General features: G+C 44.0%; 1 protein-coding gene across 1 annotated transcript in view; it reads left to right on the forward strand.

Moving 5' to 3' along the window:
* Nucleotides 1–27,612, forward strand: part of DTD1 (D-aminoacyl-tRNA deacylase 1) — a 642,381-nt gene that overhangs the window by 394,102 nt on the left and 220,667 nt on the right. The window lies entirely within an intron of this gene.

Consider the following 27,612-nt stretch of genomic DNA (forward strand, 5'->3'; position numbering starts at 1 on the left):
CAGAGGTGTACAAGTTTAGATTTCTAAAGGCGAGAGTGGTAATGAAGAGAATGTGCTACCAGTGCATTTTCTCCTCACTATTGAACCGAAATGTAAGCTATAGAGGTTGTGAGTGGGATTTATGTTTGCCTCACTTTTCGACCTTGATAGATTGTGTCCTTATTTTTTATTGGTTGCAGGGGTGTTGTAAGGCACGTGATGTGGCGCCGCAGTCAGCAGCCGCCCATGCAGGTAGGAACGGTGAGGCCGGATTGGGGGGGATAAGACAGACGACCATGAGGGAGAATTAAATAAATAATTAATCTTCCCTCATCTTCGTCTGTCGACTCCAACCCCCCCCCCCCCCACCCCCCCCTCACCCTCCCTACCCACTCAGCCCCACCGCTCTTACCTTCAGGGCCCTCCGCTGGCTACAGCTCATAGGTCTGAAAGGACCATTGCATCCATAATAAGGATGCCTTTCATTGCCTAGCAGGTGGGCGGAGACAGGAGCATTTACCTTGCCCAAGGCAACCTTGAGACGCCACTGATTGGTTGTGCTGCGAGACTGTTTGCAGAAGAGTAACATCTTTAATTGGAACACAGCAGGTGAGGTGCATCAATTGAGAGATTTCCTTTCATTTGCAGCTTTACAAAAATAGAAATGCCTTAAAGTATCTAACTAGAGCAGTTTCTAGTTCAGCACATAGTGTTTCATCTGCAGCTCACGAGTGGCTTTAATGCAAACGTTGCAGTTTCTTCATTGCAAATACAATAGGTACATGATAAAAAAAAATAGGTAGCTCATCTGTGGCTTACGTGGGCCAGCTCCAGGATTTGCAGAACAAATGTTTGGCCCTTGACAGGGCTGTAATCAGAATTGTGAGATTTTCATGAAGTAGGCGAAGGACCTTCAGTGTTAACCTAAAGGACAACAGAACTCTGAGGGGAGGACAGCCAGTGGGCGGGAGATATAATAATAAAAAAAATAATTAAAAACATTTCAAACCATTACGGATAATTATGGAAATTTAAATTAGAAACATGATGCGATTTTTGAATATTTCTAGCAGGCCTTGGAACTGATCAGCTTTAATCTTTAATGCCTGCGCTGTAATAGAAGACAGGATTGATCTCTGCGGTCCCATTTGTTCCATTACTGTCCAGTAGGAAATAAATTACATTCTATTTTAAGTCCCTTTCGTTGGGAAACGAACGTAGTTGTTGGGGCTATATTGCATGTTTATATTTGTGTATGTGCGGGTGGGATGGGAAGACTTGCAGGATTTTTAACTAAGGTGTTCTGCTGTTAGTTGATTGGTATTGTTGGAACTGACGACCAACTGTCTTTTTTTAATTTAAACGTCCCCCCTCCCCAACGACACAAATCAACTAAGGACGAGGAAGATTCGAAAGAGTCCTTAGTTATTATATACCATAGACTTGTGTGACCACATTGTTGGTACACCACCACCTCGGCTGTTCTCCAATACAAACAAATTATGCAAACCTGTCAGCCGCTTGTCTCAAAATATGGTGAAGTTAGGCATTTAAGAGGGTGATCCCATTTACGTAAATGGAGAATTAGCATTTTCTGTTGGGTGATATAGGTTTGAAAAGTTAGGGACTCCATTTGTCTATGGAGGCATTTTGTCAGAATAGGGTGAAAAGAGGGTGACACCCGTTAAATGCAGGTATTAATATGCCTTTGCATTCTCTTTTTGTGATCCCCGTGGACAGGGTCGAAGTGGGGAAAAATATGGGTCCGGGCACCAACATAAAAGAGACCCCGGTTAGCAAATCAGATAGGTGAAAAAGTGGCCTCCATTTGCAAATCGGGGCATTTATGAACATTGGGAAGAGGTATTTATTTATTTATTTATTTCTGAATTTGTAAAGCGCATGGTTACACTTACAGTGTGTCCCCGCGCTGTCAGAAGAGCCATCTACTCCGTCAGTCAGACAAGACGGGTTAGTCTTTAGGGAAGAGGAATGTTTTGAGCTTTCTCCGGAAGATGAGCTCCGAAGTTTCCACTCTTAAGCTCAGGGGGAGAGAGTTCCATTTATGTGCCGCCAAAATACGAAAGGATTTTCCTCCCATTCTGGCTTTCTTGTGTCTGGGGACAGCGAGGAGGCCTGCTCCTAACGAGCGGAGTTGTCGAGTGGGCGTATAGGGGCAAAGAAGGTTCCGAAGGAAGGCCGGGCCCTTGCCATGTACGATCCTGTGACCAATGCAAAGGACTTTGAAATCAATTCTCTCATTGAGCAGCACAGACCACTGACACCATGATTGTGTGATAAATTCCGCTTTATTGAAACATGTGCACAATACATAAACATCCCTGGGCCATTTGTCTTAAAAAACTAAAACCTCACTGTATAGAATTGGTCACCTGTGTTAACTACTTGCTGCCTCTAAATGTCCCCCCCACAACAACTTAATTCTGTAAGTCTCTACTTCCTCCTGTGCTGATCTTCTGCCTCTGAGACCTTTAAACTCCCTTCCAGCGTTTACTGCAACTAGTAACCTATAACTAGCTTAACTCCCTAATGAACATCTTCCAGGCATGTGCATGTCTACCTGCTCCCTTTTAGCCTGGCTTGATGCTGTCAACAAAATAAACTTAGGTAAACCATGCCAACTTCTCGGCCAAACACTCCTGCTTCAAAGCAACAACCATACACAATGTACTCCCCCCTGAGCACCTGTTCCAGACAAACAAAATGAACATCAAAATCCTGCAGACCTTGACCCCTGACTTGAGGGATGGGCAGGTGGGCAACAACGCTAAGGTCCTAGTACCAGCCACTGTGTCACCAAAACAAAATGGTGGCTGGGCACCTAAAATGTCTACCTATATATACCTTGGGCTATAAAGTTGCCCAATAGAGCTCAAACCATCAGCAGTCTATGAACTGCTCCATTCCCTTATAATCCCAGGGGGCAGACCTCCCTGTGGTCGATTGCTCCCCAAAACCCCATTGTGAATGTATGCTGGATAGGTGTTGTGCAAGGTATGAGAGGCTGCATGCTTTTGTGCTTGCTACAGGCAACCTTTATAGTATATCAGGGAAAGCAACAGTAAAAACTGGCCCACAGGACCATAAATTAGGGCCTCAAACATCCAAAAAGGGACTACCGAGTGACCTGAAAGGCCAACCATTGGGGCACTGCCATATTGCCCTATAGGCCAGCCTGACCCTGCTCACAGAACATTTAAACTCCTGTTTATCCTCCATATGAAGGAATCATCTTTGGAGCTCTCAACTATCTTTCATCCTTTAACATTGTGGGAACGTGGTGCGTTTGTGCTGCAATGCTGATTTACCATCACCAGGAGTAAACAAAGGTGTTAAGACAAGCAATTAACTCTTATCAAAGTACGAGAGTCGTTTTTCATATACTGAGTGAAAATTGCAGTTGTCATATGTAACTTCCTCGAACTATGTGTGCTTACAATTGCCAGTGTGAGTACTATATGGAATATATAAGGGATTAAAAAGTGAAATTTAAATAAAAAATGTGCTTTTCACATGGGTTGTTTTTGTAAGTTGCTCATGTAGTCAGGAAGCCAATTAAGGGCAGTGATGAAACATAACATGGTCACAAACAATATTTTATTGTCAAATATATACAGCGCTTCGAATCCCTGACAAGGTTGCAACATGCTATGATTTGCATCAGTTTCCTGCTGCCGAATCAGACAGCTATTTAAATTATTACAAATAATCCCCTTTCAGTTTGTAATACATACGATGAGTTCCAAATATAAATGATAATTTACTCAGTGTCTGCATTTATTTATTCAGGTTTCATTGCACAGCAGTTGTGTACCTTTGTTCATTATTCCATAATACACAAAAGATTAAATGTTTGAATGCATGTTTTATAGTTTACCTGTATGTTAATGTAGTGTCAAAAAACATTCTCTGCTTTACCTTCATAGTAATGTACAGGGGCATGCTGTTTAGGAATCAAAAGAAACATTATACACATATATTTACATTTATACATACTATATTGCAAATATGGTAACTCAACTCTGACTTTAAAATTAGCCCATTCTCTTTAATTAATGAGATAGAACTGTGACGTCACTTACCTTGCTGCCATTCCATGTGACATCCTTGAGAAGTAACTATTTTGATTTGTTTCTCCCCTGTTATTTAAGGACTTGTCCCTTCCCTCGCAGAAACTGTTTAAAGTTAACTTTTTGCTGGAATTTAGAGGATTTATTTTCCAAGAGCATACGTTTGCCTTCCATTGTATTTTTTTTAATATTATTCGCCAATTTTGTTTGTTGATCAGAGACTGTTTAGCTCCAAATATGAATTGTCCCTTTTCATTAGTACACCCCCTTGCCTTCGCTGGCCTCATACTGGATGGTAAATGGACCCTCCCTCTAAATTCTTTATTGATTCAAAATTTTAGTTATAGACACCCCCTACAAATAAAACTATACACAGTCACTCACTTAAAGAGTTTTGGCAAGACTTGCTCAAACTGAAATAATATCAACTAGCACAGGGCTTGGTTCACACATTGCTCTAGCATTTGTGGATGGTAATAAAACACTCAATTGAGCAATTCATAGTAAGGATAAACAAAGTTTTCCTAATTATTACAAAGCTGACCTTAGTTTTTTCATCGAATTTAAAAAATGTTTAAATAAAATAAATGATAAATAAAAAAAAATATTTGAAATCGTAGATTTTTGTGTCGTGGAGTTGAGTGTTCCACAGTAGTTGAAGAGAGTGTCGTACAGAGGAGTAGATTGGAGTTTGGTAGAGTGGAGTGGCGTGGCGTAGATAAAGTGGGGCAGAGTGGAGTGGGGTAGAGTGGAATGATGCAGTGAACAGTGGACTAAAATGTCAGAGTGCAGTGGTGTGTTGTATAATATAGTGGCATGTGGTACAATAGAGTGGACAAGCGTAGCGTAGTGTTGAGTAAACTCACAAATTGCAGTGGCGTTTTGTACAGTACAGTAGAGTGGTGTGTCATAGAGTGATGTCCAGTAGAGTGTAGGGGCGTAGAGTGGAGTAGAGCACTGTGCAGTGTATTGTAGAGACACAGAGTGGAGTACAGTGCGGTATAGTGGCACAGAGTGGAGTAGAGTCTTGTATTATGGAGTTGCATCGAGAAGAGTAGGTAGATTGTGGTAAAATGGAGCATTGTAGAGTGGAGAGTTGTATAGTGCCATAGAGTTGGGAAGAATGTTGTGCAGTAAAGTGGAGTGGAGTGGAGAGGTACAGCGTAGCTTTAGTAACATGTTTTAGAGTAGAGTGGCGTGGAGTGGAGTAGTGTTGGCTGGCATAGCACACAATGGAGTAAAGTGTTGTAGAGTGGAGTGGGGGTCATACAGTGGATCAGACTGACCTGTTGTAGAGTGTCTTAAAGTGTTGTAGAGTGTCATAGAGTGCCACAGACAGAGTGCATTACAATGTTGTACCGTGGACTGGAGTAGAGTACAGTGCGGTACAGTAAAGTAGAGTGGAATGGAATGACATAGATAGTCATGCAGTTGAGTGGTATAGAGTAGCGTACAGTGGAGTGAGATAGAGTGCAGTAGTGGAGTAGATTGAAGTTTTGTCTCATAGAGTAGAGTATAGTAAAGTGGGGTGAAGAGGTGTGGAGTAGAGGGAGTTGCATAGATTGTGGTAGAGTGGAGAAGAGTGCCGTAGACTGTCATTGAAATCAGTACATTGCTGTACAGTGGAATGCTTTAGAGTGGAGTATAGTGTGGTAGAGTGGAGGGGCGTACACTGTTGTTGAGTTGAGTAGAGTACAGTTTTTTTGTGAAGAGTACAGTGGAATGACCTACACTGGAATAGCATAAAATGGAGTAGCATATAGTGGAGTGGGGTACAGTGAAATAGCATAGAGTGAAGTGTCATAGACAGGAATAGCTCAGAGAGGAGTGGGGTCGAGTGGAGTTACTTACAATGGAATAGCGCAGAGTAGAGTGGCATTGACTGAAGTGGAGTACAGTGGGATAGCGTACATTAGAGTGGTTTGGCGTACAGTGACGTGGGGTAGTGAAGGGTGATGTAGAGTGCAATACCATATAGTGGAATGTTGTAGAGTGGAGCCGGGTAGAGTGTAGTGGGGTAGACTGTAGTGGCGAAGATTTGGGTCGGTGTAGAGTGAAATATAGTAGCGTGTAGTGGCGGAGATTGTAGTGCTCTAGAGTGGAGTGTCACACAGTAGAGTGAAATACAGTTGAGTGTTGTGATGTACAGTGGAGTAACATAGAGTGGAGTGCCATATTGTGGGGTGGCATACAGTGGAGTGTTGTATAGTGGAGTAGTGTAGAGTGTAGTAGCATAGAGTGGAATTGTATAAAGTGGAGTGGCGTACATTAAAGTGGTGTAGAGTGGAGTGGCATTGAATGGAATGCCATAAAGTGTAGTGTTGTAGAGTGAAGTTACGTTCAGTGGAATAGTATAGAGGAGTGGGATTGAGTAGGAGGGTGTACAGTTGAGTGACGTACACTGGAGTGTCGTAGAATGGAGTGGCGTAGAGTATAATAATGTAGGATTGATGTAGACTGTAGTGGCATAGAGTGTAGTGCGGTAGCGTGGAGTTGCGTACAGCAGATGAGTATAGTGTGGAGTGAGAGTTGTGTAGAGTAGGGTGGTGTTGAGTGGAGTGTGGTACTTGAAACAGACGTAGCGTGAAGGTGGGTGACTGAATGCAGATATAATATGGTAGGAATATAGATTGAGGTGTAAATGGTAATTTTTGATCGAAGGTGAAAATAGTGTAAGTAGTGGTAATTGAGTTATTAATTGTGTTGTGGTATACCACAATACATGCTGATGAGAAGGCATTATGTGATTGGCTAATGACTGTCTTTACAAAATGTAACAGGCAGCCATGTCGTTTTCAGCACACTTTCGCTTTGTTCTGGATTAGGGCCTTAAATATAGGTAAGTAGTAGTTTTCATTGTTGTTCCCTTTCTATTACTTTATATAACTGGTAATATGTAGAGAAATGTATTTCTATTTAGTAGCACAGTAATATTAGGTATTACTGTGGTACTCATTTGATTTTTGTTGTTGTAAAGAAATATGTAAATATGTAAAAAAAATTAAATACACTGTAGTACACTATATTTGTAAAATATTGTCTAGTACAACATTTTTGAATATATGTATTCTTAATAAAATAGTTGTTATTGCAGTATTTCCTAGGAAGTACTGTGGTACTCTGTACATTAAAAAAAAAAAATAGACACTTATAATTTTCCTTACCTGCTGCCTCTTTAATAAAGGGGTAATAGGTTGGCAAAAAATATAAAACCTAATAATTACCTAAGTATGAGGGCATAACACAGAAACCCTGCCAAAGTGTACCTAAAACAACATGGCTCTCTTTAACTTTTGTAAAGGCACTAATTAGTCAATCACATAATGCCTTGCCATCGCTATGTACTGCAGCACTTCTGCAAAATACCACAAAATACGGCAAAAGTTTGCAAAACTATAACAACAACAGATGTCACTAAGTTAAAATGCCTTATAAATTTAAAAATACGTACCCTTCTTACCTGTAGTACCCAGAAGGATCATCTGCACACCATAATGTTTAACCTAGATCTTGGTCCAGAATGAGTCCTTTTGTGATCTGGTGTAAATCCGTTCAATAGTTTTTGAGTAATTAATGGTCAAAATGTTGAATATCTAGGGCTGTGGTGCCTACGTGGATCCAACAGATCTCCTACTGAGATCTGATTGACTGCTACCACCTTAACCAGGCGGTAGTGGCTGCCATCTTAGGACTCGGACTCAGTCAAATGGTGCTGCACATTCACTGAGGATCTGCTGCAATATTTAAAAAAACAAAAAAGTGCAGACTCCTGCACTTGTTTATTAACCCCCCTCCCCCCCAGGTGTGCCAGGGCGTTTTTACATTTTTATTTGTGGAGGGGGCAAGTTGCACCCGAGCCTCTGAGAGGCCCCAGGAACCCCATCCCCCGGACTGAGGCAAAATAATAAGAGGTCGGCATCCATCCTAAAGCCTAATTTGGCTTGAGGACCCCATTCCTGTGGTAAAACGTAAGTTAAAGCGTAGAGGGCTGTGGGGCCACACTCCCCGATCCTTAAAGAGACCCCAGGATCCCTATTCCCCGAGGCCATAGTGCATTTGAAATAGGGAGGGGCCCGAGGGACACCATCCCTTGGGGCTGGCTCACATGCTGTGTCCTGGAGAGCCCACCATGGGACACAGCAGTGTCATCACCGGCATGGGCACGGAAACCTGTGATTGCTCCCGCTTGGCAGTATGGTTGCTCCCGCAGTGATGCGGGCAGGGAAACAGATCAAAATATTGCTCCCGCCCTGAGGGAGCAGCATATGTTCATCTCCCTGCAGGTAGGACCAAGGCCAGCTCCCGCTGCATGCTGGGAGCCGGCTTGTGATGTAGGGGCCTTTGGGTCTCCTCCCGTGGCTCAGAGTGTATGGTCGGTTCCCTGGGTGAGCACCAGGGCAACCACATTTAATAATACGGGCTCCGTGGGATACGGTCCCTAGGGCCAGAAAAGGCTCAGGGAGGTGGGCCTGAAGGCCACCCTCCCCTTTATGTGAAGTAGTGACCCTGGGTGATGGGGTCCCCAGGACCCAATAAGGCTTGAGGAGGGGGCCATGGGACCCCCTCCTCTTTAATGAAAAATAGGTCCCTGGGGGATGGGGTCCCCAGGACCCAATAAGGCTTGAAGAGGGGGCCATGGGACCCCCTCCTCTTTAATGAAAAATAAGTCCCTAGGGGATGGGGTCCCCAGGGTCTAATAAGGCTCGGGGAGGGGAGCCACTCGCCCCCTCCCCTTTAATAAAACTAAAGTCCCTGGGGGATGTGGTCCTCTGGGCATAAGAAGGCGTAGGGAGTGGAGCCACACAATGTATACTTTTTACTCATTTTCTGTGGCAGGAGCGCTCTTATTTTCAGTTTCTCTCTTGATGCTATTTAAAGCAAGCTCTCTACGGTGTAGATGATTTGAGTGCCATCCAGTGAGGGGTTACTTACCTGCCTGCAATGTTGACAGTCCAGGGGCTTAAACGTGCGCACCATATGATTTGCCAATTGTCATTTGGTTATTTTGACTTTCTGTGCTCACGGCAGCATGTCGTTACATTTTAATTTATGTAACAGACAAACGTATTATATTGGTTATTTTACTTTACATTGGTGAGGATCCACTATGTATGCTTAATTAATAATTTCTTGTATTCAGTCGTCCTTAGTTGAGGACTAATGTATGCCACTAGTAACTTATTCTGTATTTATGTTTATTTTGTGGCGTGAGAACTCTTATTTGTAATTCTCTACTGCTGTCACTTAAGAAAGTACCCGTGTTGAACACTTTCAAATGATTGCCACCGGGTAGCGGGATAATTTACCCGAAGACCAATGCATGTTTTTTTACTCATCTTTATTTTGCACTGTGAGCGCTTTTATTTTCAATTTGTCTCCTGATGTTATTTAAAGCAAGTGCTTTAAGGTGTACACAATTTATTGACTGCCATTCGGTTTGGGGTAACTTACCTGCATCGTTAACAGTCCAGGGGCCTAAATGCGCTCATGGTATGATTCAGCAATTGTCATTTGGTTATTTTGACATTCAATGCGCACTGCGGCATGTCGTTACTGTTTATTTTATGCAACAGACAAGCTGGTTATATTGTTTATTTTACTTTAGATTGGTAAAGATATTCGTTTGTTATGCATTTCATTCTGTTCCAATTGTACAAATACCTGGGATTATTGATATACATTGTAACAGTCTAAGATGGCAGAATATTATCTGCAATACTATGTTAAAGCCGTATGTCCAATCCCATTTGATGCTCAAGTTTACTTGTTATCAACACATTCGTTTATATATGGTATTTGGTTTCACAACCACCCCGTGCTTGATAAAGGCTGTAAAGCCAAAATGAGAAACAGGGGCTGGAGAACTCTTATTATTAAAATCTATAACTTCACTTTGAGTGTACATGACTCTGAATTTCAGAGTAATTTTGTGTGTGTAAATGTTTACATCCAAGAAAACAAATCTGCTATAAAGCTTCTGCTCCCCACAGGGGTGGCGCTTATTATCGGGAGCAGACCCGATCACATATCATCCACAAGCATTCCAAATTGAAGTGATTATATGTGCACTCAAGACTGGATGCCAAAAGAGTTTATCATCAAAAGGACACCAGCATATGCAACACGTTTCGGCCTTCCTGGCCTGGATCACGCACAGCTTTTCCTGCTGGTGCCTCTTTGTACGATAAGCACTCCTGTGTTGAAATAAAAATCATGCAGGCGACACTTCGGAAAGGATTAAGGGTCCCTTTATTGCAATTGATTGGTACTCTTACAAGGGATCCTCTTTCTGACTGAATATGTTTTTTCCTTAATTGTACATTCCTTGAGTGAAATTCCATGTCTACAACTACATTTCCAAAATCCATTACTGTCTTCCAATTTGGGCCATGATTTAGCTTTTTTTTTCTTCTTGTTTTGGAATTAAATGGCTGCTAGCATTCTAGATAGTGAAGGTGCCTTTTTGAATGTTAGTTTTGGAAATGGACTAGTACTCTCTTTCAAATCAATATCATTACTTATTAAATGCCACGGGTTTTTCATAATCCTTCTGATGGTGTAAATTCCATTCATGTCACTGACCATGTCATGAGTGATGTAATATGTAAGGTCATAAGAAGTGCATTTCGAGGGTGTAAGTTATAGTTAGCTCACGTAACTATAACTTCTGAATTTCTATGGTCTTGTATGAGTGAAATCTGAACCAAGGGTATACACAGTGCATCGTAAAGGTGCACATTATAGTATTGTAGTTTGGCTAGCGAGTAGACAACGGGATCCTCAGAGATGCGCAAGTTATAGTAATTTAAAGCTGGTGCATACATTTTATATTTAAGGTATAGCTATAACTTTATAATTGCTAATGTCTGTAGTTTAAGTTTGGTTTATTTGAAAACACCGTAGAAATTCACTAAAAACAAAGTTTATAGGGACGTTATAGATAGGGGAAAATGTCAATTAAAACACACCCTTTTAAACTAAGAAAACCACTGTAATTCACCAGTTATAGTTATCTCCAGTAAGTATAACAGGCACGCCTGTCATGCACAGTGTTGCCATCAATTATGTAATTTAATATGTTGTGGTGACGTTATCAAGTAATGCCATGAAACATGTCATGAGTGATGGAATATGTCTGGGGTCGCTGATGCTATGGACTGACAATGGGCTAGGCAACTTTGTTAAATTAATGTTTGAATTGTTAGACATAAAAAATCTCTGCCTTGAAACTGTTCTGGCGCTGAGCTAAGTTGATTCAACTGAAGACCTCCAGACCACGAATCTTTAGTAGGGAACCAACCAGGGGCCCGTAAGCTTTATGTGTATTACAGAGGTGCTTACTTAGAAACAAGCCTTAATGGGAAATAATTGACACAAACTCCTGCAAGATGTTTGAATATTGTTTATTGTTAAAAGCTGAACTGTTAATACTCCTTTTGCATACCCTACAATGTGTGTAAGTATAAACACAAAATGGCAATAAAGAGATAAAAAACAAATGAATGATGTACTATGTGCGGTAATTAGCAGTGCATGGAAAGGGCTCACGTCTGCAGACCCCTGAGGGTCTGGATCTAGTGCCAGTAACAGGAACAGATTGTGCTTTAGGACCTTTTGTGTGGCGGTCTGTTGAACCACCAACCTAAGTGTGGTCCCCTCTTATCATGAGACGTGTCGGAACTAAATTGTAGGGAATGTGTGGCTCCCCACAGATCCCAGAACTTTCTGTCACAGAAACATGAGGAAAGTGTGTGCTTTATTTGTCACGGTGTTGCCAGAGTTTGAGGTTTGCAAGAGCTTCTGGATAAAAGTACCTAGTGAGAGTCCCACAAATCATACCATCCTGGATTCCCGTAGCTCTCTAGTTAACCAAAACGTGCAGGTTTGCTAGGTTTCTCTAGGTACCCTCTGAGCTAATGTCCAAAATCAACCACTACCCACATTGTAAAAAAGGGTCAATTTTCAATAGAAAAATGTGATGTGTGCATGTTGTGCCGTGAGCACTTTCCTGTTGGGAGTACTAGGCCTACTACCCACACAAGTGAGGTACCATTTTTATAAGGAAGCTTGGGGAAATGCTGCTGGTAGGAAATATGTGGCTCACGCAGATTCCATAAGTTTCCATCACAGAAATATGAGGAAAAGTATGTTTTTTACTCAAGTTGAAAGTGTTTTAGGATATGGGGGGGGTGAGAAAACATTGTGGGATTCACATGAAGAACACTACCCTGGACTCCCCAGTTGATCTAGTTTTCAGGCATGTGCATGGATTCAAATGTGTTCTGAGTCTATCCACAACTCAAGCACAAATTCATACCGGTGGGTTTTGGCACTAATAGTCGTAACAGGGATTAGGCGTCAATACTAATAACTGTATCAAAATACTGAACCCATCACTTAGTGAGTCGTAAAGCCTCGTCAAGGCACCAACCCCACTTTACGGTCCATTTCATGTGCAGCACACAAAGTCATTCTTACCGCATGCCACAGACCCAACACACATGGCAGGCATCAACAAACGCTGACCTTAAAGGTCCTATCACATTCATATGACAATGAGACTAAAACACTAATCACACTGCCAGTCCACCACTCATCAGCCAACTTATAATAGAAATGCACCTCTTGCAAATCCATTCACAAATTTTGCCCGCTAACAGCCACCCTTTCTGTCAGCCAAAAGCCACACATTGTGCTAGCCAACAGCCACACATTCCGCCAGCCTATAGCCACACATTCCACCAGCCTAAAGCCACACATTCCACCAGCCAAAAAACACACATTCCACTAGCAAACAGCCACACATTCCAACAGCCACACGTTGCGCCTGCCAACCGCCACACATTCTGAAGGCCAACAGCCACACAATCTCCACTACAAACATACTGCCATCTGTGGTTGGGCTAGTGCCTTGAACAGTTTCACTTCAACCATGAAATCTTCTTCTTCCTACACAAGCACCTTTTGAAAACAAACCTAAGTTATGGTTTGACTATCTGTTCATGTCCATCTCACCCTCTGTCCTAAATACTGTGAGGGTACAAGGTGCATCCCATTAGGCGCAGAAAGATTTTCCTTTTGTGCGCTTTAAGTGCAGTCAATGCACTAAATCCAACTCCTTCCAGTGTGTGGAAGTGGACTTGAGGGTGTCCAAGGATGCATCTTTGCCCATTCCTCTGACTGTGGCAGCATATTTACATTTAAAAGTCCAGCTGCAGAACCATCTGTGGGGGAAAGGTTTAGGAATGTACCATGGCCGGCAGCAGTTTTCTCATTTAAATACAGGTTGCTGCAGATTAAGTTTTGTGCAACAAATTCCTTCCCAAAAAAACACTGCTCATGGATTTGAACAGCACAGGTATTGCATGAGAAGAGTTTCCAGCCAGGAAACAAGTAGGCGGGGCTGTTGTGATCACTAGTGGAATAACAAAGCAGAACCTATCAGTCACATCTTGAGATCTGACTGCTTGTGAGCCAATGTATTGCGGTTTGTGTGAATCAGCTTTTCATACTGGCTGGCGAGAAATTTGTAAAAACAATTATTAAGGCTAAAAAATGTTCTTCTTGGTCAGATGACAAACTCAGTCAGTTGGTACTGGGGCAGGGCTACATTATTGAGCATTGACTAGGTATGTAAAAAAACAATTATAATTGGACATCATTAATACATATTTGAGTGCATAAGATGTCAAATACAAGTTGCATAAATACACTCTGGGGTAATCATCTGAATGGCTCCTTTACAGAATCGAAACTGGCTAGAGTGTCTTCAAAAATTGTAATGGATCTTTCCCCTGTTTCCTATTCCTTCTTCCATTATGTAACTTTCCACAATCAATTATAACTGTTGAACAACAAGTTGAGTATTCAAATTTAACCATGCACGCATGAATCCATCATGAGTAGAGCTCAAGCTGTGCTGAATATCTGCAACTCTCCAATCTAAATATACTGAATACTATCATATTATGTTACAGCCATGCCCAGCCAATGTATATTTTACGTTATGGATGAGAATGAAAAATTTCCTAGCTAACGTAACGGAAAGTTTCAATTCTATTAAGGACTCGGAGGCGAGGATTATGCTCTATCTTTCTTTAATTCAATTAGCAGCACTTCAAAGCTAAACAAAACCACTGTTCCCATGAACCACAGCGAACATGACAAAAACAATAGAGCGTCCATGGCTAGACAGTCCGACAACCATGCACCAATCACAGGGTTCCTGGGAGTATGTAGTCCTCTGTCCTTATCCATTCTTCCTCTTTCGACGCTGTAGGCCAGCCAGTCCCAGATCCTCACGAATCCTGTTTGCCAGAATCGCCTGCGGAAGCAAAGCACAGCGTAAGCGAGAGCATTGGCTAAGGCTTAACCCTACAGGGGAGGAAGGCCGTGAGAGACATTCAATGGATACATGATAAAACGCACAACTCAGAAAGAAGACCAATTACTTACCCCAGTACGAGAGTGGGAAAGGTATCTCCAGGATTGGTAACCTGGGTAGGGTAATCCTCGCCTCCGAGTCCTTAATAGAATTGAAACTTTCCGTTACGTTAGCTAGGAAATTTTTCAGGATTATGCTAGTTTAAAGCTTGCTCACCACCAAATGTGCCATATCCAGCACTGGTTTAAGGTAAAACCTTTTAAAGGTGGAATCCGAAGACCAATCTGCCGCATTGAGAATGTCTTCTAGACGAGCTCCCAGGGTAAACGCTTTAGAGGCCATGACCCCTCTGGTAGAATGGGCACCAAAAACACGGAGATCAATGCCAGCCTCCTGCATCACCCAACGTACCCAATGGGCTATCGTGGGGGAGGAGACTGCCTGGTGAGGCTTCTTTAGCGCGATAAGCAACTGTCGTTCTCCAGGAGGGCGGAATTCATCCGACATTTCTTCGTAAGCTTTGAGGCAGAACACCACGCAAAGCTTTGGAGAATCCGGGAAGGCAGGATAGGAAATGGAGGTGGTACCGCATTTCGTCCGCCTCCAGATAGTGAAAGTAACCCCGGAAGGGGAGAAAATCCTGTCTGAGACATCCAGTGCCCGGACGTCCGAAACCCGTCTACTAGATATAAGACAAAGAAGCATGGCCAGTTTGGCTGACAGCTCCTTCCGGGATAGAAACCGGTTCGGTTGCCAAGACAAGAAAAGGTTCAGGACCTGATTGACGTCCCACAGCTGGGAATAAAGAGGCTCCGGCGGCAAAGAAATACGGATGCCCTGAAGAAGGCGACAAACCCAAGGGTGCTCACCCACCGGGGAGCCATCCACCAGGGAGTGGCCGGCCGAAATGACTGAGCGAAAGGTATTAATGGTTCTATAAGCCAAACCGTCCTTAGCCAAACCGGCTAAAAAATTCACAATTCCGCCGCCACGGGATTGAGATTCCGTCGCATACACCAACGAACCCAACGCTTCCAAGTGGATCGGTATTGCTTGACCGTACTATCGGCCCAGGCCTTGGACATGAACCTCTCCGCCGTTCCCGAAAGGCCCGGGATCACCCATTGTCCCCGGTAATCCGCCACGCCATCAGGGCAAGGGATCCCTGCGCTATGAGCGGGTGAGGAACTCCGTCGGGATCGAGGAGAAGAGTCAGGAAGCGGGGTAGTAGGAATGGAAAATCCCAGGAAAGTTCCAGAAGAACTGGAAACCAAACTTGAGATCTCCAAATCAGTGATATTAGCACAATGTCCGCCCCCTGGCGACGCACACCTGTGCTGAAACTCTCATCAGCATAGCGAACGGGGTGAAAGCGTAACCCATCTCCTCCCTCCAGTCCTGGTGAAAGGTATCCGTGCTCGCCGCCAGAGGATCCGGCCGCCAACTGAAGAACCGAGGCAGCTGGAAATCCAAGCGGGATGCGAACAGGTCCACTGAAGACGGGCCCCAGATGCCCTGGAGGTCTGCAAACACACCAGGGTGTAGCTTCCACAGGCTCACGTCCTGAACATGCGCGAGTGAAAATCTGCCACTTGGTTGTTGTGACCCGGGAGATATTCCGCCGTGGCGGAAACGTGATGGTCTAGGCAATACTGCCAGAAATTTGCCACCAGGTCGGAAAGCGCTCGCGAGCGGGTCCCCCCAGGTGGTTGATGTAACGCACCGCAGAGATGTTGTCCATCTTGAGGAGGACGCAAGAACGGACCGAGCCCTTGGTCCAGCACTTGATCGCAAAGGAGCCCGCCAACAGTTCTAAACAGTTGATGTGGAGCCGATGCTCCTGTGGCGACCACACACCTCCGGTAACAAACTCTCCACACCATGTGCCCCATCCGGACCTGCTGGCGTCGGACTCGATATCGGGCGCGGAACCGAAGATTGCTCGCCCATTCCAGGCTTCCATATTGGTAAGCCACCACTGTAGTTCCTCCCTGGCCTCGGCCGAAAGGACGACTTTCTGAGAATACGAGAGGCCCCTGCGAAGGTGACGGGCCTTGAGGCGTTGCAAGGCTCTGTAGTGCAAAGGGCCCGGAAAAATCGCTTGGATGGAGGCTGAGAGAAGCCCAATGATGCGGGCCAGTTGGCGGAGGGAGAGGCGCGGGACCTCCTGATCTCGTGACGGATCTTGGTCATCTTGCGAGAAGGTAGGCTGAGGGTGGATGCCACCGAGTCGATCACGAAACCCAGGAACACCACCTGCTGGGCCGGAACCACAACGGATTTTGCTTCGTTGATAATGAAGCCTAAACCCTGAAGGAGATCGACCGCCGTTTGAAGGTGAGTCGACAAAACCCGAGGACATTTGGCCATAATCAGGATGTCGTCCAGGTATACGATCATTCGCATGCCAGACGCCCTCAAGCGTTCGATCGCGGGCCGAAGAACCTTGGTGAAACACCAAGGGGCGGATGAAAGGCCAAACGGGAGGGTTGTGAACTCGTACACCGTGTCCCGCCAAGTGAACTGCAAAAATCTCCTGTGAGGAGGAAAAATCAGAATCGCGAGGTAAGCGTCCTTGAGGTCCAGGCGCGCCATCCAATTGCCGGGCCTGAGGAGATCGCGCAAGAGATGGATGCCTTCCATCTTGAAATGGCGGTATACTAGCCACGCGTTGAACTCCCGCAGTTTGATGACTGGACGCTGTGCCCCGTCGGCCTTGTCGACCAAGAAAATATTGCTGAGGAAACCTCTGGGGTGCGGGAGCGCCTCCACGATTGCCTGTTTGTCCAATAAGGCGGAGACCTCCTGGTCGACCAGCGCCATGTCGGCGGCCGAGAAAGAGAGAGGGTGCGGGGGAACCGGCTGGGAAGGCTCCCCTCGGAACTCTATGTGAAACCCCCGGATTGTTTGCAGCACCCATGCGTCCCCCGTGACAGAAGTCTAGGCCTGGAAAAAATGCGCCAGACTGCCCCCCACTTTTAGAAGGGAAGAAGGGAGAACACTCACCGCACGAGTTGGAGGCTCCACTGCCCCGACCGCCTCTCTTTTTCCTCGGCGACCTCTGGTCGGGTAGAAGTTCCAGAATCTGGCTTGATCCTGGTAGTTGCCATTACCGGAGCCTCGCCCTCTGCCCTGATTAGGACGGCCGGATGAGCGGCCCATGCCTCATCCGGCCCCCCCGGAAAACACAGGGATGGAAAACTTTCCTGATGGAAGTCTGGGCCCTGTCTAGAGAGGTAAAGGTATTAACAAATGTGCCCAGTTCTTTAATAAAGGGCTCTCTGAAAAGACCTCCCTGGGCTACGGAGCCCGCCTCAGAATCGGCCAGGTCTCCAAGTTTGGGGTCCACCTTTATGAGTAAACTTCGGCGTCTCTTCGTAGAGAGCGCGCAGTTGGTGTTCCCTAGGAACACCACCACGCATTGGGCCCAAGCAGAGAGGGTATCTGGAGAAATCAGGGAGCCTGATAGTTTGGCCTCTTAAGCCATATCGAGAATCTTTGTGGCAGGCCCGAGTACGTCAAGAAGCTTGTCCTGGCAAGCACGCCAGGACCTGTCAATACCCCGTTTGGGGTCCTTGACAAACTTTTGTAGGAATGTCGCCATGCGGGGATCTATCTCTGGTGTAGCAGCCACCTTCCCCTCCAGCGAAGGCTGGGGGCATTCCGCCCTGAGACCACTTCTGGCTGTGGCCTCTAACGGCCGGCGGATTCTGCTGGCGACATACTGGGCAACTTTCTCCGAAGGGGCCCGGTCTGAGGAGCGGGGATGCAAAATATCGTTGGGATCCAACATGTCGGCGCAAAGATTCTGCGCCTCGGGGGTCGGTTCTGGACGGGACGGCCGCCAGGGACGGGATGGGCCTGCATTGTCGTCAGCATCATCAGCTACATCCCCTGATGGTGCGGCAGTCACCGGTGTGGGGTTGCTCGCTAAGAACGCCTGCTTAAGGCGGGCAAAGGCCTCCATATCCACCCCAGCATCCTTATGGCGTTTAGACGGAGGGGGCTGAGTGTCGGCAGGGGTACCACCGGAACCGGGGGAGGGTGGAGGAAGGGTCTGCGCCTTGGCTAATGCCGCATAAGCCTGCTCTATTCTGCGGGACAGGCGATCCTCCAAGGGCCCCATGGCCTGCCACCCTTGTGGATAGAATCATCCACGGCATCATAAAAGTCCTCATCCCACTGTAGGGCCGTGAGGGGATCCTCCTCCCACTGATCGTCCTGCTGATAAGCCTCCTCGTCGTACGACTCCATGTGTATAGCAAAGGGACGTCAAGCAGGTGAGTGGGGCCAGATAGGGCAACCTCCGTGTGAAGGGGGGCTGGGTGTCAGCCTAAATGAGGTGCGGGCAGTGCTCACGTTAGGAAGGGAATACATCCCTGGGACCAACAGCCCTGGTGCAATGATAAATCTTAGGGCACCCTAAGAATATAAGGGTCCCAGTACCATCTCCCTACAAGAGCGTAAGTAAAGACCTATAGTGTACAGACCCCCCCAGGCGATTTGGATCGCCGAGAAACTCACTCTCTAATGGCAGGTACACAGGGGGGGGGCGTGTAAATAAACACTGCCTCACGACAGAAAACAGACCACAACGGTGTATATTGGCAGGGCAGGCTACCGGCGAAACGTCTCTGGCGGGGAAAACGCGCGAAGAATGCGCGGAATGCCGAGACGGTCCGTTGATGAGGCGCGCACCAGGTGCCCTCTAGCGGCAGGAGGAGCACCACGATCACCGGCCGTTAGGGAGAAAAATGCTCCCACGGCCGGGCGAGGGAAGACCGAGTAGCGGTTCCCTCGCTAAGGCATACAAGAGGAAAATCTAAATCGCCTGTGAGAAAAAAATATATAAGCGGAAACAAAAGGCGCTTAACCTGACAGGACTCGCGCAGCAGGCTATGAAACACAAACGCGCCTAAATATAGCCGATACTGACGGGACAATCAGCGTACAGCGCGAGCGAAGCGCGTTCAGGCAACAAAGCTATACTTGACATATTTTAGCATTAAACAACATTCCCATCGACAAATTACTAGGGAAGGAGAAACAAAGCACTTACCTGGTTGCAGCATTAAAGAAAGAGGAAGTATGGATAAGAACAGAGGACTACATACTCCCAGGAGCCCTGTGATTGTTGCATGGTTGTCGGACTGTCTAGCCATGGACGCTCTATTGTTTTTGTCATGTTCCCTGTGGTTCATGGGAACAGTGGTTTTGTTTAACTTTGAAGCGCTGCTAATTGAATTAAAGAAAGATAGAGCATAATCCTCGCCTCCGGTCCTGACATAGAATTTCTTCTGCTGTTCTTGAAAGCCAATTTGACTAAAGCAAGTGAGGTACAATGCATACAGGTTCTAAGTTGTAAGGATGCCTTTGATCTTACATGCACTTGCATTGCACTTTGATATTACAATGTCTTGCCATGTTGCCTACATTCCAGGGAGGTGAATTACACTTCAGAATTTAAACTTTGTGATTTAAAGGGACAATAAAGATATTATTGCTTACTCTTACACAATATTTCTCTAGTGTAAAAGTCACAGTGATTTCACAAACATTCAAACACAATACGCATATATATCAGCTTGTGATGCAGCAACGACCCCACTGGTGTGGAATCCAGTAAAGTTGAGATAGTTAACAACCTTTGTGCTGCAAGGAAAGCATAAAACAAAAAAATAATATGGCAATGAATTTCTCCCTTTCCTGCGGGACCTGATCGCACCCCCCCTGGGAAAGGAAAACATACTGATTTCATTTTATGCCCCCGGGGTGGTGGTGGTGGGGGGTGTTGCGCCTGGTTAGGGGCTGACCCCCACCTCCAAAATAATAATCCCATGTGTGTAGAGGATCTCTGCTCATGGATTGCGGAGAGCCACCAATCATCAAGCAAGTATCGGTTTCTGAAAAGGCATCGCTGGAGAGTGGAGGCTCTCCCCTTTAGCGATGCCTCGCTGAAACACTTAGAGGCAGGCTGGAGGCACACAAACCCACTGGATATGCAGGGAGCTTCCTTACCTGCTCCTCCTTGCACCGTCCAATGGGATCAGTGATGTCAGCACGCCATGTTAAGCACTAATGTCACTGATGGAGGAGGAGGGGGGGGACATGGAACCGATTCTGAGTTAGCCCCCACAGAAGCCTACATGCGGGTGAGACTCTGGTGGGAGCACCAGAGCTACCCCTACAACCACCAGGAGGACAGCTAGTTAGCACCCTCTTCATTGCGGAGGTAGTGCAGAGGAAGTCAACGGGTCGTCCACTGCACTTACGGGGTTCATGTATACGTGTTTCTGCATTTTGGATATTCTTTTGAGGTTCCAAACATATAAATTAATTAAGCTAGGTCTTTGTCTTTCAGGAGTGTGTCAATGGAGGTTCATAGAATTCAAAAGGTTAAGAAGTGCTGGTCTAGCATATTGTCAAGAATAGTTGAGCCTCCATCCATGAGGCAATTATTTAAAGAAGTGTTTTCTTATCACCCATGATTACACTGGTCTTCTTGTAGTATTTATAGAGTTCCTCAGTAGACCCATTAAGGTCAAATATACTGGAACGTTTATCAACCTGGGTACATACACACTATCATTAGGACTTCCCATTAACAAATCTATGGTGTAGTAAGACTGCTAAAAAATACCTCGACTGGCTTCACGTACAGAGTATTCTTTCTCCGACTACACACTTTGCTAATAGAAATTGTTTACTTTGAATACTTTGCTTTAACTGTAAAGGATCCATATCATATGATCTAGAATTTTCCTCTCAGCCAAGTGTTTGCAACCCACTAAGGCCATTTGGAGAATAAAATATCTGTTCTGAGGTGCGGGTGATCATAAAAAAATCAATATGCTCCCATGACTATCATATTTTAAGATTGTCAGTTTGACTGTGTTAGCTACAGGGGTCCTGGTTAATGCAGATTTTCGTACTCACTTTAAAGGCCGTGTAGGTGAGATCTTTAATGCAGTCACAGGGAGAGCAGGAGTACATACATGCTCCATGCTCTGAAGAAATTCATGGGAGAAAACTAGTGTGTGCCAGGCATTCCACAATTTTTTTAACATTTTACCTAAATATACTTATATGCAACCCCATGCTAGTGCCTCCCGAGAACTACAAGGCATGCTCTCAAATAAGCAACCATGAAATCAGGTCTTAAGGTCCCCAAGACCTTTCCAGGTACCTTTAGAAAGGATTTCTTACAGGTTTTTTACTCTTACGAGATATCCCTATAAAAGTGCAGATTAGATTTGTTTGTAAGTGTTTACCATCTCTGTGAAAGACCAGACCGAAAACAAACAGCAGTGAATAGGAAGGGATACTGGGGTAGGCTTGAGCTGAATGGTGGTCTATATTTAGTTCCAGAATGCAGAGTTGTAACGACCAGAATGTATGCTTGTGACCACTGCAGTTCTAAATAAAGATATGTAATACTAATGTGAGTGTATTGAAAATAAGGAGCTATACATGTTAATTTGGAACATGTTAGTAATCTGTGAGCCCTCACAAAGCTGTAACCGGTGTTGCAGAAAATAATAGGGAAAGTTGAGAGAAATTAGTTTTCCAGCTTCTCCCTGTAAGGCAGATGGTATGAAGGATACATAGAGGAAAAACTTTCAACATAGATTTTAACTCTGTAGAAAAGATGTCTCCAACCAACCAGTTGCGAGCTACCAGTAGCTCACAGACACTTTCAGAGTAGCTCATTCCCTTGAGGTAATTTTTAAATAAACACAGGGTCACATTTTCATTTTAGAGTTCAAGAAAGGCTGCATTTATTTTACATTATTATCTTCAGGCTGGCAGGACCTGATAAGAAACAGTGCTGAAGTCAGATTTATGAGCAAGGGCACAGAGGTGAAGAGCTGAAGCACTGAGGTATTTAAGGCTTAAATAAAAATCCTTGTCAACTCAATATGGGAGCATAAGAACAAAATAATAATTCTGAATGCTTTTAATGGGAGATAATTAAAATGAAGAGGTAACTTAATGAATAAGTTAACTCTTCATTCTAATTTTATCCCATTGAAAAGTGTTGCTTGTACAAATAGCAGGCCTCTTGCTCCTAGTGGCCCGTAGACACTGTGCCATTTTTATAACTGAAAAATACTGTATTTTTTCTCAAGTGGGAGAAATTTAAAGGGGATAAAAATATTTTTATGAAACATTGAGTCAATGTATTCTTCAACTTTCAATTAAGCCTTAATATGTTATGAAGGATGTTCCTTCACTTTAAATGTCTCCTATTTAAACAAATGCTAGATTGTTCTGTTATAAATATGGCACCATGACTGCAGGCCACTGAATGTGAGATGCCTGCTGTTTGTAAATGCGACACTTTGAAATGGGAGAAAACTTAAATGATGAGTTATATGGAATCCATATAAACATCAAGTTAATTCTTAAGTTTATTTTTCTCCCATTTTAAAGTGTTGTATTTACACACAGGAGGCATCTTGCTACCATGGCTGGTAGTCATGGTGTCATATTTATAACTGAAAAATACAGCAATATTTCTGCACTTTGAAATTCTCCTATTAAAAAATGGTAGTATGTTTGTGTTATACATGTAACAGAGCCACATATGGGGAATGCTATGTCCTGTGCCCCAAGGTGTAATGACAAACCTTAGATCTCCCCTGGACCAAGGAATGTACCGTCACTTTCCCAGGGAGAGAATATCAGTTCCAAACTTATGGAATATAACATATACACAGCACTTCCTAAGGTGGGCAAACTTTCAACACTCCCCCCAAAGGCAAGGCAAGAAAACAATAATTTGCGCATCACTTGTGAGGAGTAGCACCAACTTCCTATAACACAATTACCTGCTAGAAGGGAATTCACCCATCCTTCTACAACAGAATACTTGGCCAAGAAGAGTCCACACCTCCTGCTACAAGGAAAAGACGAATTGGTATATCTGGGATGTACTTATTAGTAAATAGCACCACACAGTAAGCCAAATGCACCTATCATAGCAGACTCTAACATATCAATAATATGATTGAACATACAATCAAGGCAAATATATATATATGTAGAAATATATATATGTATGGATATAAGAATCAGAAAATAAGAAGGAAAGGAAAGAATTCAGAAAAGAATCAAGAGACAGTTAGTAACAGAGACACCTCACCTAATGCTCCATCATTTCACCCCGCTTTGCTCAAGGGGAGTCCATTGCTTGAACCGGGTGAAGGTCAGAGGCGACACCAGCCTCTACTCTTCCGTGACAGCACGTCTGCTCCACGGATGAACTTCCACCAAGCCAGTGTAGACTCCCCTTTTTAATACACATTCAAACACAGCGAAGCTTCTAGCAAACTCCGCCCCCTAGTTCTCATGAGAGCCCGTACCAGCCTGCTTCAAGGTCAGAGCAAGGGTTGATCAGGCCCCTGCTGTGACTACAAGTCAAACCATGTACATTCCTCTGATAAGAACCAGTTCTCTCTAGTCAGTAAAATGCGAAGAACAGGAGGAAAGAGCAGACCATGCCCTCCCCACTTTGCAGCTTCGTGCAGGCACAGAAAATGGCTTCAGAGTTAGTTAAGCCATGCACACAAAGGGCCAAAGCAGGATGGAATTAAAAAGCAAGATGACATGAGACCATGTCAAAGGAGCACCTATAATTCTCATCCACACAACTTACAAGCACCACTGTGCACACAGAAAAGTTTGAAGCAAGGTAAAGTCAGAAGGCAGAATGACATTAGACCACGTCAAAGCCAATAGGTCAAAGTCATAATTCACCTAACCCAAATAACATTATACACTTAATCCCTCAGTATACAACATTGAGCACATGTGTGCACCACCACCCACAAGACTGTACCTCAACATCCCATACCTTCTATTCTTGGAAAGACTATTCCACTAAAAGACAGAAGAAAAGCAGGCATATGCAAACCCATCCTACATTAAGGCTAAGGTAACATAACACACTTAAGTCAGTACAGAATGGTGGTGGTTGAGGGTCATCATAGGGTGTCAGACCACAAAAGTGGCTCATTCACCACACAAGGACATATAACGCAGGCTCTCATTCTCCCATACACATATATAGCATTCATACACATACATGTTCATACATCCCCAAAGACCACACTCTCACTGACACACATGACAGCCTTGTCATATTTCCAGTAGTCAAAGTATTTTGTTCAAACCATAGTATTTGGCTCCATGGACATCAATCAGACTTAAATTCAGTGAAACTGGGCTTTGAGGTGTCTGGTGACATTGCATGAGTGGCTTCGTCTTGAGTAGCTCCTAATGATTTTCACTGATCAGAAGTAACTCTCTCTACAGGAAATGTTGGAGACCCCGTAGAAACAGTGTACCTTTCCCATTTAACCTAGGATCTCTAATCCACTTCCCCTCCCCTTACTTTCTGTATAAAGCCTGGTCATTCACATCAAGAAGAAAATGAAATATTTTTCTCCCTGTCCCAACTGCACAATACAACATAAAATAAAAAAACATGTGCGTCACCAAATGCTTGTTTGCACAAAAATAGGCTCTATAATTCGGTCACAGTGACAGTCATAGGACTGCTGAGCTATATAAACTGGAAAAAACCCAAAAGTTCAACTAATAATCGTGCAATGTATTTGTATTGGGACTGCTGCCAAAGCGCCTTCGCTCTGTAACAAATGGATACTGTTACGCTATTTTCTCTCAGTGCTTATCTAGAGGAATATTTAAAGGTTTAAAATATTTAGATCTCTGCATACATATGTTTCTGACATCCATCATCAAAAACAAAAATACTTTCATTTTTTAACAAAGTGAGTAATGATTTGCAGATGTTTTCTCTGCTGAATCTCACATCTGAAGATTTTGCGCACTTACCAAGTTTCTTGTTTAGATTCATTAAATTCCACTGTGAATAACAATTAACTATATTGTATAGCAATGCAATGGCAGGGAACTGTTTTTGGAGCCATGAAAAATCCACGGATCCATCGTTAAGTTGTCTGGCTTACAGCTATCTTACCAAATTCTCTTGTCTAGTATTTCTGTAAATTTCAGTGGGTTGCTCTTTCCTGTCAAGCTTTTTGCTGGATGCTGAGTTAAGTGAGAACTTCGAGATAGGACTCCCAGACTGAAGCTGCTTCCATTTCTCCTAGAACAGATAGTGTTCTCTTTTCTAATTTCCCATTGCTTTGTTCACAAGAACAATGTATCTGAAGCTTAACCTTGTTTTGCTCTCTTTCCTGAATATAGTTGTGCAAAAACATAGTTTGTGAAAGCAAAATCTCATGGTGCTCATATGCTTATCACATTTTCACTGCAATGAATTATACCGTAGAAGCATAAATACATTGCAATGGAAATCAAATATAACAGCATCTCCTTTACCATCAAGTTGATGTTCATTCTCTTATTGCTCTTATTGAAGGAATGCTCCCTTGCATTGCTACATTCTTGTCATGCAATTCACTTTGATTTCAGGACTATCACTAATGTTGTAAAACAGATTCAGAGTTTACATATCCGTTCTAAACTTTGCAAACCAAATTACCAGTATCTAACACAAAACAAAGCAATCGCTGGTATTTGGTCTCGTACAATCCGTCGTCATATGTTGATCTTGGCGCTTATTCTATATTTCATAAAATTGGTCTGCAGGTTCCCTGTTCTTAAAGATCATAGGGCCTGATTTAGATCTCGGCGGATGGGTTGGTCCGTCACAACGGTGACCAATATCCCGTCCGCTGAAATATAAATCCCATAGGATATAATGGGATTTATATTTCTGCAGACCGGATATCCATCACCGTTGTGATTCAGACCATTAGTCTAACCTTCAATGTTTTGGTTAGAGCAAGTTTTGATGCTGACTCTGGGTGGTCAGATGCTGTTATTTTCTCCCCCCAAAGCTCTGCCATCGGGTTTTTTCTGCAGCTCATATTTTCCTCTTGTTGTTCACTGTGAGCCCATTTAAGAACATCTCTTTCTTAACGTCCCAGCGGCGTTGTCTAGTCTATCTTTTAATGCATGACAATGCATCTTTTAGCCAGTATGAGGGTCTAGTCTATAAAGCTGTTATTTGACTTCTTTACTTTAGGTCTGGATGTGATCCCTAGCAAGCATACAATAGGGACACAGCAGTTTACTCTCCCAGGTGCCTCGCTCAGTGCCTATTTGGCTTTCCTCCAGAGCTCACTGATTATCCCACAGTCCAATACCATATGCATTATTTAGGTTGCTATGTGAACATTTTTGTATGTCAATTCTTATCATAAAATGTAGTCACTTGAGTGTTAAATATGTTCCATGTAGATAAACTTTGTAAATTTAAGCCTGCAATTGTGAGAAACATTTTGACTGTATTCCATAGCCCTTTCCCGTTCTTTGTCCGTGAGCACCATTTCTAAACAGGCATCCTACTTGGCACTAGTGAATTGCATGTCTTCTCTAAATGTATGTATCAGGGATTTATAAAACTAAGAGTCTATAGTCTACTGTCACTTCTGATAGTAAATAGGAACTGTAAAGCTTTGTGCTTTTGAGGCTCATCGAAGATATTGCCCCAGACTTCCTACACAATTTCTTTAAGTTTGCTATAAATGAAAAACTGTGATGGGGCAGCCCTAATTCCTCTAACATCATCCCATTGTGAGGAAGATGCCCTCCATGTAACAGGCCCCTGTGGTGCACACGCCCTTCTCCGCCTACCCACATGGGCATTTAGTAGTGTTTGAGACCATGCCTGAATGAGTTCCCGGAAGGGAATGTAGGAGCATATAAAGGAATGACTATCGTTGCGCGAGGACACCTATTCCAGCGATTGATTGCTATCCTCCCTAATCGTGGGAGATGCACAAGTCCCTTGCTACACTTCTGTGGGAAGAGGATCAAATCCATACTAGGTTACTGCTTGCCATCGCAACTAAGTATGAGAGGTTGCCCCTCATACCATCTTGACATTCATTGTAGTTGAGAGACTAAAAAATAAATTTCATAATCTGGAGCACCTACCCCTCCACCTTCAACTGGGGCCTTCAGAATGGCCAAGGTTACTCTATGCCATCCTACTCCCCACATAAAATCATGCAGCAAAGTTTCAAGGTCACTGAACCGGCAAGACTTGATCCGCACAGGTAGGTTAATTATATAACATAGCAATCTGGGTAGCATGATTAT

This window comes from Triturus cristatus, chromosome 6 (genome assembly GCF_964204655.1).
Source record: "Triturus cristatus chromosome 6, aTriCri1.1, whole genome shotgun sequence".
NCBI lineage: Eukaryota > Metazoa > Chordata > Amphibia > Caudata > Salamandridae > Triturus > Triturus cristatus.